This window comes from Triticum aestivum, chromosome 2D (assembly GCF_018294505.1).
Source record: "Triticum aestivum cultivar Chinese Spring chromosome 2D, IWGSC CS RefSeq v2.1, whole genome shotgun sequence".
In the NCBI taxonomy this organism is placed as follows: domain Eukaryota; kingdom Viridiplantae; phylum Streptophyta; class Magnoliopsida; order Poales; family Poaceae; genus Triticum; species Triticum aestivum.
This window is the reverse complement of record NC_057799.1, coordinates 630676556-630684214: the sequence shown is the minus strand read 5'-3', so window position 1 is coordinate 630684214 and position 7659 is coordinate 630676556. Positions and strand designations below refer to the sequence as shown.

The 7659-nt window shown below is 41.6% G+C and overlaps 1 pseudogene; it reads left to right on the top strand.

Moving 5' to 3' along the window:
- The first annotated feature begins 624 nt into the window (after positions 1–624).
- LOC123056107 (uracil-DNA glycosylase, mitochondrial-like) overlaps positions 625–7659 on the top strand; it is an 18147-nt pseudogene continuing 11112 nt past the window's right edge.

Below are 7659 nucleotides of genomic sequence, written 5' to 3'. Positions count from 1 at the left end.
CATATTTTGCAATTCCAAAACATTTCTTAAATTTGAAAAAAAAATCTGAAAAGGGACACATTTTTTAATTCCAGAACAGTTTTTGAAATAGAAAATGAGTAAAAAGAAAAAATAGAAAAAAAAACACTTAGGACCTGGCCCAACAAGGGGACCACATTGCTCCCGTCGGGCACCTGTTGGGCCGGCCCAAGCGTTCACGGATTTGAAAAAAGTTCATCAGTTTTGAAAAAAAAACAAGGGCTGTAATTTTTTTTAAAGTTGAATAAAGTTCATGGATTTGAAAAACGTTCGGGGAATTGAAAACAAAGTTCACGAATTTAAGAAAATGTTCACGAATTTGAAAAGTTCACATATATAAGAAAAAAAATCATGATTTAAAAATAGTTCACAAATTTTGAAAAAAATGAAAAAGAAAATAGAAGAGAAAGATAAAAAAGAAGAAAAAAGCAGGCAAACAGAAGCGAAAAAAACTGGCTCGCGTTGGTTACTGTTATATTTGAAGAACAAAAAGGAAGGTAACTAGAGACAACAAGAAAGTAGTCCAGTTGGTTACCGCGGTTGTACTAAGCGCAAGTGCTAGGTTCGATTCGAATCTCATCTACAGAAGAAGAAGAAAAGTGTAAAATGGGCTGGCCCAAGGAGGTACGTGCACATGCTGCGTATCGCACTCGGCACGCAGAACACACTTTTAAAAAAATACCATCCTACCCTTTATTATGAAGGAGTATGGACAGATCTTCTCCGTTGATGTGTTTTTTGGGGGTGTAGCAAAGCAGAAGTATTAAAATGTTCTTTCCATTATTTGCGTCTGTTATTGCAGGGTTCTTAGCCTCACGTAATACTTAGTGGTGTTTGCTTAATGATAGAAGTGCGCAAGACACCACAAGTACTGTTTCTTGCAAAAGTTTAGATTTTATTTATAACATTCGTTTCAGCATTTCATGTTGCAGATTGTCTACTTTTTAGTATCCATACCATAGTCCGGGCCAGGCCATGGAGTTGTCATTTTCAGTACCAGAGGGGATCAAAATTCCTTCCACCTTACAAAACATATTTAAAGAGCAGTATAAAGATCTTGGGTGTACTATACCATCCCATGGGAATTTGGAAAGATGGGCTGTGCAGGTAAAATCGTTTGATAAAACGTCAAGAGTAAATAATATACACACACAAATAACAAGTTTACGTTCTTGGTTTCCTTAATATTCACTCCCATTCCACTCTGAGGATCAATATGCACTAATATACCATGAAAGGGTGTGTATCTTCTCACATGTTACAACCCCAAAGGGCTTAGGCAATCTTGCGGTTGTATTGCAGAGAGGATATCTATCAAGTATCAAGTCCCCCAAATCATGTGCCTTCACTCTAGAAGTACACAAAAACAGTTTTGTATAAATTTGATTAATTGTCACCCTCTTCTTTATTCTAGTTTTGGCCAAATCCATGTCAACATGTCACTACAATTATCAATTGAACTAAGAAATTTTAAAATTTCTAACCATTTATCTCATATAGGATGTTGCAGAAGCAATTGGTTTGCTACACTATATTTTGTTCTAACAATAAGAATCTACTTTGGATAGGCATGAAGGCGATAATGAACCTGAAACAAGGTAGCTTCATGAGAATTAAGACATATAGAAAACAATGCCTGCTACAGCCTATGGCCATATTTGCTCATATTAGTGTTGTTTCCTCATTTCCCAATAGCGCACCATAAGATGTATTTTAACTTTCTTTTGGAGAAGTGTTCACTAACTCGAAAAATAAGTTGTATCTTGCAGGGTATTCTTATGCTCAATACCGCGCTAACAGGTAAGCCTTTTATCTCATTGGGATGAAACATCTGTTGTTCCTTAGCTCTTATTCGTGCACACCAATTGAAATTACTTTATGCAATTGAATCTTGATTAGAAAACTATGTTATTTTTTGTTCTATTTAGATGTGCTTCACGTTATTTTTGTAGTTGCAACAATATTTTTTTCTAGTATTTGATGTTATTAGCTTAGTCTAGCTTGGTTGCACATTGTGGATCCTTTTCTATTTAGCATTGTAGACATGTTCCATGCATTGACAGTGGTGAAGAAAGTCACGGTGGCTGCGATCGGAGGCTTGTAATGGCTGAGAGGAGTTTTAGTTACGATGAAGACTTGTGGCACAGGTTGTTCCTGTGTGTCGGGTGTCGAGTACTTGCAGCAATGGCCTTCGTAGGAGGGGGCGGCAACACATGTGGAAAGCACTTCTGGTGGTGCTTCTTGAGTACAGAGCCGCAATCTCCAGGGTGAAAGCCCAAGGCCTGGGTTCCATTGGTTTTACCTGGCAATGGCCTTGCTGAAGGCATTGTTTTGTGATCTCAGACTTTCTTCACGGTGAAAACTCAAGATCCTTGATTGGGCAACGACAACGCTTGTGCATTTTTTCCTTCTTGGAGGCGCCGCTTAAGGAGAATCTCTTTTGCGGTCCGAGTGTTGTCTTTGGTGGTGGTTAGAGTGTTGTTGTTGCGAGTGTTTTATCACTGCAATGGGGTCTTTGTTTTATATTTCCCTCTTCTTTATTTTGTTCTTGGTTGTGTGCATCCTGAATGTCTTTCGATATCTCGTTGGTGCAGAGGCTGGGTGTAATTAATATGTTCGTGATGTTAATATATTCTCTTTAAAAAAGCATTGTAGACCCAGAGTTGATCATCTGAGACTGCGCTATGAATTTATCCCTTTTAGTGGTGCACTTGTATGCTGCGGTAGAATTGACATGTTCCACTAGTAGAAAACAGGGCTTTGGTTGGGGCCTGGCCAACCCATTAGTCCCGGTTCTGTCACCAACCGGGACCCATGGGGGCATACGTCCTGGTTCGTGCGCCCACGGGGCCGGCCGGGCCTCAGGAGGCATTTGTCCCGGTTCGTGTGGACCCATTTTTTCCCGGTTCTAGGCACGAACCGGGACCAATGGCCCTCGCTCATGGCCCACAGCCATTGGTCCCGGTTCGTGGCTGGAACTGGGACAGAAGAGGGGCCTTTAGTCCCGGTTCCTGCCATGAACTGGGACCAATGAGTTGCCTATATATACCCCATCGCCGCAGCAGAGCAGTCCACACTGCTCTGTTTTTTCTGGCCGGCGAGGGGAGAGCTTTGTGTTGCTCTGGCTCGCCTCCTATGCACATGAGGTGTTCGATGAAATGCCCGAGCCACACTAGTTAAGCTTTCTTCTCTCGAAGCTCGACCTCCAAGCTCCATTGTCCCGGAGATTTGTCTAGGTTTAGCGGTCCGTCACGTCCCGTTCCCGTCTTCACCAGCGTCGATCGCCCGCGCCGATCTCGTCGTCGGCACCACCGTGGTGAGCCTCCTGTTCTTATCTTCTTTCTGAAAGAAAAGAATTCTTACTTTAGATAGATAGTTGTCTAATTTTCTTACTTTTATTATTGCTTGTTATTATATAGTGCGATGGTTTTGGTATCCGCCCCCGTCGGCCCTCATCCTGTCTATGATTCGGATGTGGTATATATTATCTTTTATAACTATTTGGTTCATTTATTGTTTATGACAATTATGCTGACCAACGTGACATAGATTTTATTTATCTAGGAGGTATGTGAACCGGAAATTCCAACCGACCCTATTGCCGAGAGGTTAAATTTAGTTGAAGAAGAAAACAATTACTTGAAGGAAAAAAAATTGAGGAGGAGAAGATGATATTGGAGTTGCATGTTGCGGATGTCGTCGATGATCACAAGATCAAGATGGACGCAATGCGTTTGAAGATTAGAAAGATTAGAAAATATGCCATTCATACCGAGGCTTGGTATCATTATGCCTTAGGATCAATTGTTACCTTGATTACGATTATGATCGCATTTGTTGTTGCATTGAAATGTTTTACATAGTTTCAATGTATGGTTTAATTAGATGCTCTGGAGAGCTATATGTTGTTCAATGAGAACTATGTATGTACTTTGGTTTTAATGTGATGATGAACTTCTATTAATTTGGTCACTTATCTATCCATGATATTCAGTAATGGTTTTTGACACACTTAATTATATATAATGCACGCAGATGAACCGGCAATGGATGTACGGTGACAGACACACCTCCGAGTACGTTAAGGGCGTGCATAATTTTCTCCAAGTGGCTGAGCCAAACAAGTAGAATGGTTTTATGTGCTGTACATGCCCTATATGTGGGAATACGAAGTCTTACTCTAACTGGGAAATCCTTCACACCCACCTCCTTTATAAGGGTTTCATGCCACACTATAATGTTTGGACCAGGCACGGAGAAATAGGGGTTATGATGGAAGACAGCGAAGAAGAAGAGGACGATGGCAACTATGTGCCCCCGGAATACGGTGATGCTGCAACGAGGGAAGTTGCTGAAGATCAAGAGGAACCAGACGATATTGTGCCCGATGATGATCTCCGCCGGGTCATTGTTGATGCCAGGAGACAGTGCGAAAGTCAAAAGGAGAAGCTGAAGTTCGATCACATGTTAGAGGATCACAAAAAAGGGTTGTACCCCAACTGCGAAGATGGCAACACAAAGCTCGGTACCGTACTGGAATTGCTGCAGTGGAAGGCAGAGAATGCTGTGCCTGACAAAGGATTTGAGAAGCTACTGAAAATATTGAAGAAGAAGCTTCCAAAGGATAACGAATTGCCTGACAGTACGTACGCAACAAAGAACGTCGTATGCCCTCTAGGATTGGAGGTGCAGAAGATACATGCATGCCCTAATGACTGCATCCTCTACCACGGTGCGTACGAGGATTTGAACGCATGCCCGGTATGCGGTGCATTGCGGTATAAGATCAGACGAGATGACCCTGGTGATGTTGACGGCGAGCCCCCCAGGAAGAGGGTTCCTGCGAAGGTGATGTGGTATGCTCCTATAATACCACGGTTGAAACGACTGTTCAGAAACAAAGAGCATGCCAAGTTGATGCGATGGCACAGTGAGGACCGTAAGAAAGATGGGAAGTTGAGAGCACCCGCTGACGGGTCACAGTGGAGAAAAATCGAGAGAAAGTACTGGGCCGAGTTTGCAGGTGACCCAAGGAACGTATGGTTTGGTTTAAGTGCGGATGGCATTAATCCTTTCCTGGAGCAGAGCAGCAATCACAGCACCTGGCCCGTGACTCTATGTATGTAGAACCTTCCTCCTTGGATGTGCATGTACCGGTGATCACGTACTTGCTATGGTCAATGATTACACGTAATCTTTGGAAAGGATCCCGGCGGACTATCTGTTTCGAATGACGCTGAGGGACGCGCACCCATGTGGAAGAAGAAATCTATAATTTGGGACCTACCCTACTGGAAAGACCTAGAGGTCCGCTCTTCAATCGACGTGATGCACGTGACGAAGAACCTTTGCGTGAACCTGCTAGGCATCTTGGGCGTGTATGGGAAGACAAAAGATACACCGGAGGCACGGGAGGACCTGCAACGTTTGCACCAAAAAGACGGATGCCTCCAAAGCAGTATGAAGGTCCTGCCAGCTACACTCTTACCAAAGAAGAGAAGGAAATCTTCTTTGAATGCCTGCTCAGTATGAAGGTCCCGTCTGGCTTCTCGTCGAATATAAAGGGAATAATAAATATGCCAGAGAAGAAGTTCCAGAACCTAAAGTCTCATGACTGACACATGATTATGACGCAACTGCTTCCGTTTCCATTGAGGGGGCTTCTACCGGAAAACGTCCGATTAGCCATTGTGAAGCTATGTGCATTCCTCAGTGCAATCTCTCAGAACGTGATCGATCCAGAAATCATACCAAGGCTAAGGAGTGATGTGAATGTCTTGTCAGTTTCGAGCTGGTGTTCCCACCATCCTTCTTCAATATCATGACGCACGTCCTAGTTCATCTAGTCAACGAGATTGTCATTTTGGCCCTGTATTTCTACACAATATGTTCCCATTTGAGAGGTTCATGGGAGTCCTAAAGAAATATGTCCGTAACCGCGCTAGGCCAGAAGGAAGCATCTCCATGGGCCATCAAACAGAGGATGTCATTGGATTTTGTGTTGACTTCATTCCTGGCCTTAATAAGTTTGGTCTCCGTAAATCGCGGTTTGAGCGGAGACTGACTGGAAAAGGCATGCTTGGAGGGGACTCAATAATATGCAGGGACGGGCATTCTTGGTCTGAAGCACACTACATAATTCTACAGAACTCTACCTTGGTGACCCCGTATGTCGATGAATACAAGAACAGTCTGCGCTCCAAACACCCGGAGCAGTGTGACGACTGGATTACATGTGAACACATCAGGACTTTCGGCAGTTGGTTGGAAACACGTCTCAGAGGTGACAACACTGTTTGTGATGAGATGTACTCGTTGTCCAGGGGATACGAGATAAATGAGAATACATTTTACACGATCGTCCAAGATCAAAAGAGCACCAACCAAAACAGCGGTGTCCGCTTTGATGTAGTAACCAAGAGGGAAAAGGACACATATTATGGTTACATAATGGACATATGGGAACTTGACTACGGACATGATCTTAAGGTCCCATTGTTTAAGTGCAAATGGGTCAATCTGTCAGGAGGCGGGGTACAGGTAGACCCACAGTACGGAATGACAACAGTGGATCTGAACAAGCTTGGGTACATAGACGAACTGTTCGTCCTAGCCAATGATGTGGAGCAGGTTTTCTATGTGAAAGAAAAGATAAGGAAGCGAACACATCATACGATGAGCCAAACCGAGAAAAAGAAAAGATAAGGAAGCGAACACATCATACGATGAGCCAAAGCGCCACATAGTTCTTTCAGGAAAAAGAGACATCGCGGGAGTGGAGGGCAAGACAGACATGTCCAAAGATTATGAAAAGTTTCATGAAATTCCTTCCTTCAAAGTCAAGGCTGACCCAAGCACCCTGTTAAACGATGAAGATTATCCATGGTTACGGCGCAATAAGCAAAGGATAGAAGCGAAGAAAAAGTGAAGACTTTCTCTCCACGACTATTGTGATGATGCCTTTGATCTAGAATAGCCATGTAACAAATGAGTTTCCGTATGAAACCCTGATACTTCGAAAGAGATTGTCTGTTTTGCACACGAAGTGCATCCAGTTTTCCCCGTAACCCTCTCAACTTTCTAGAACATGCTATGTGGGTGAAATGATGATACCATGCCAACTTTCAACCTTTTCAGAGTTCATTAGTAGTGCTTTTCAATTTCAGGGTCATTTAGCTCAAAGAATGAACTAATATAAAAAAGAAATGAACTAATAGCAAAAAATGAACTAATAGCTAAAAGAATGAACTAAAAATAATCAATTAAAATATTCTGTTATGATCAACTAAAACAAAACTATAATATTCTTCAATAGCAAAAAGAAAATCAACTAAAAAACTTTTATAAAACTCTAATAGCAAAAGGAATCAACTAAAAAGCTTTTATAAACCTCTAGTATTTTTAAACTAAAATTATATAAAATTTATGCAACTAAAATTATCAAAGTATTTTCTGTTCAAAACATGAAAAGCAAAAAGAATTATCATAAATATTTTTTTTCTTACAAAATTTAATAGCAAAAAAGAATTTTCATAAAGAATTTTTTTGATAGAAATTAAAATAACAAAATCTGTTTTTGAATATAATGATAAAAATGCAGTAATACTAAATAGTAGGAAAAAGAATCACTCAAAATATATT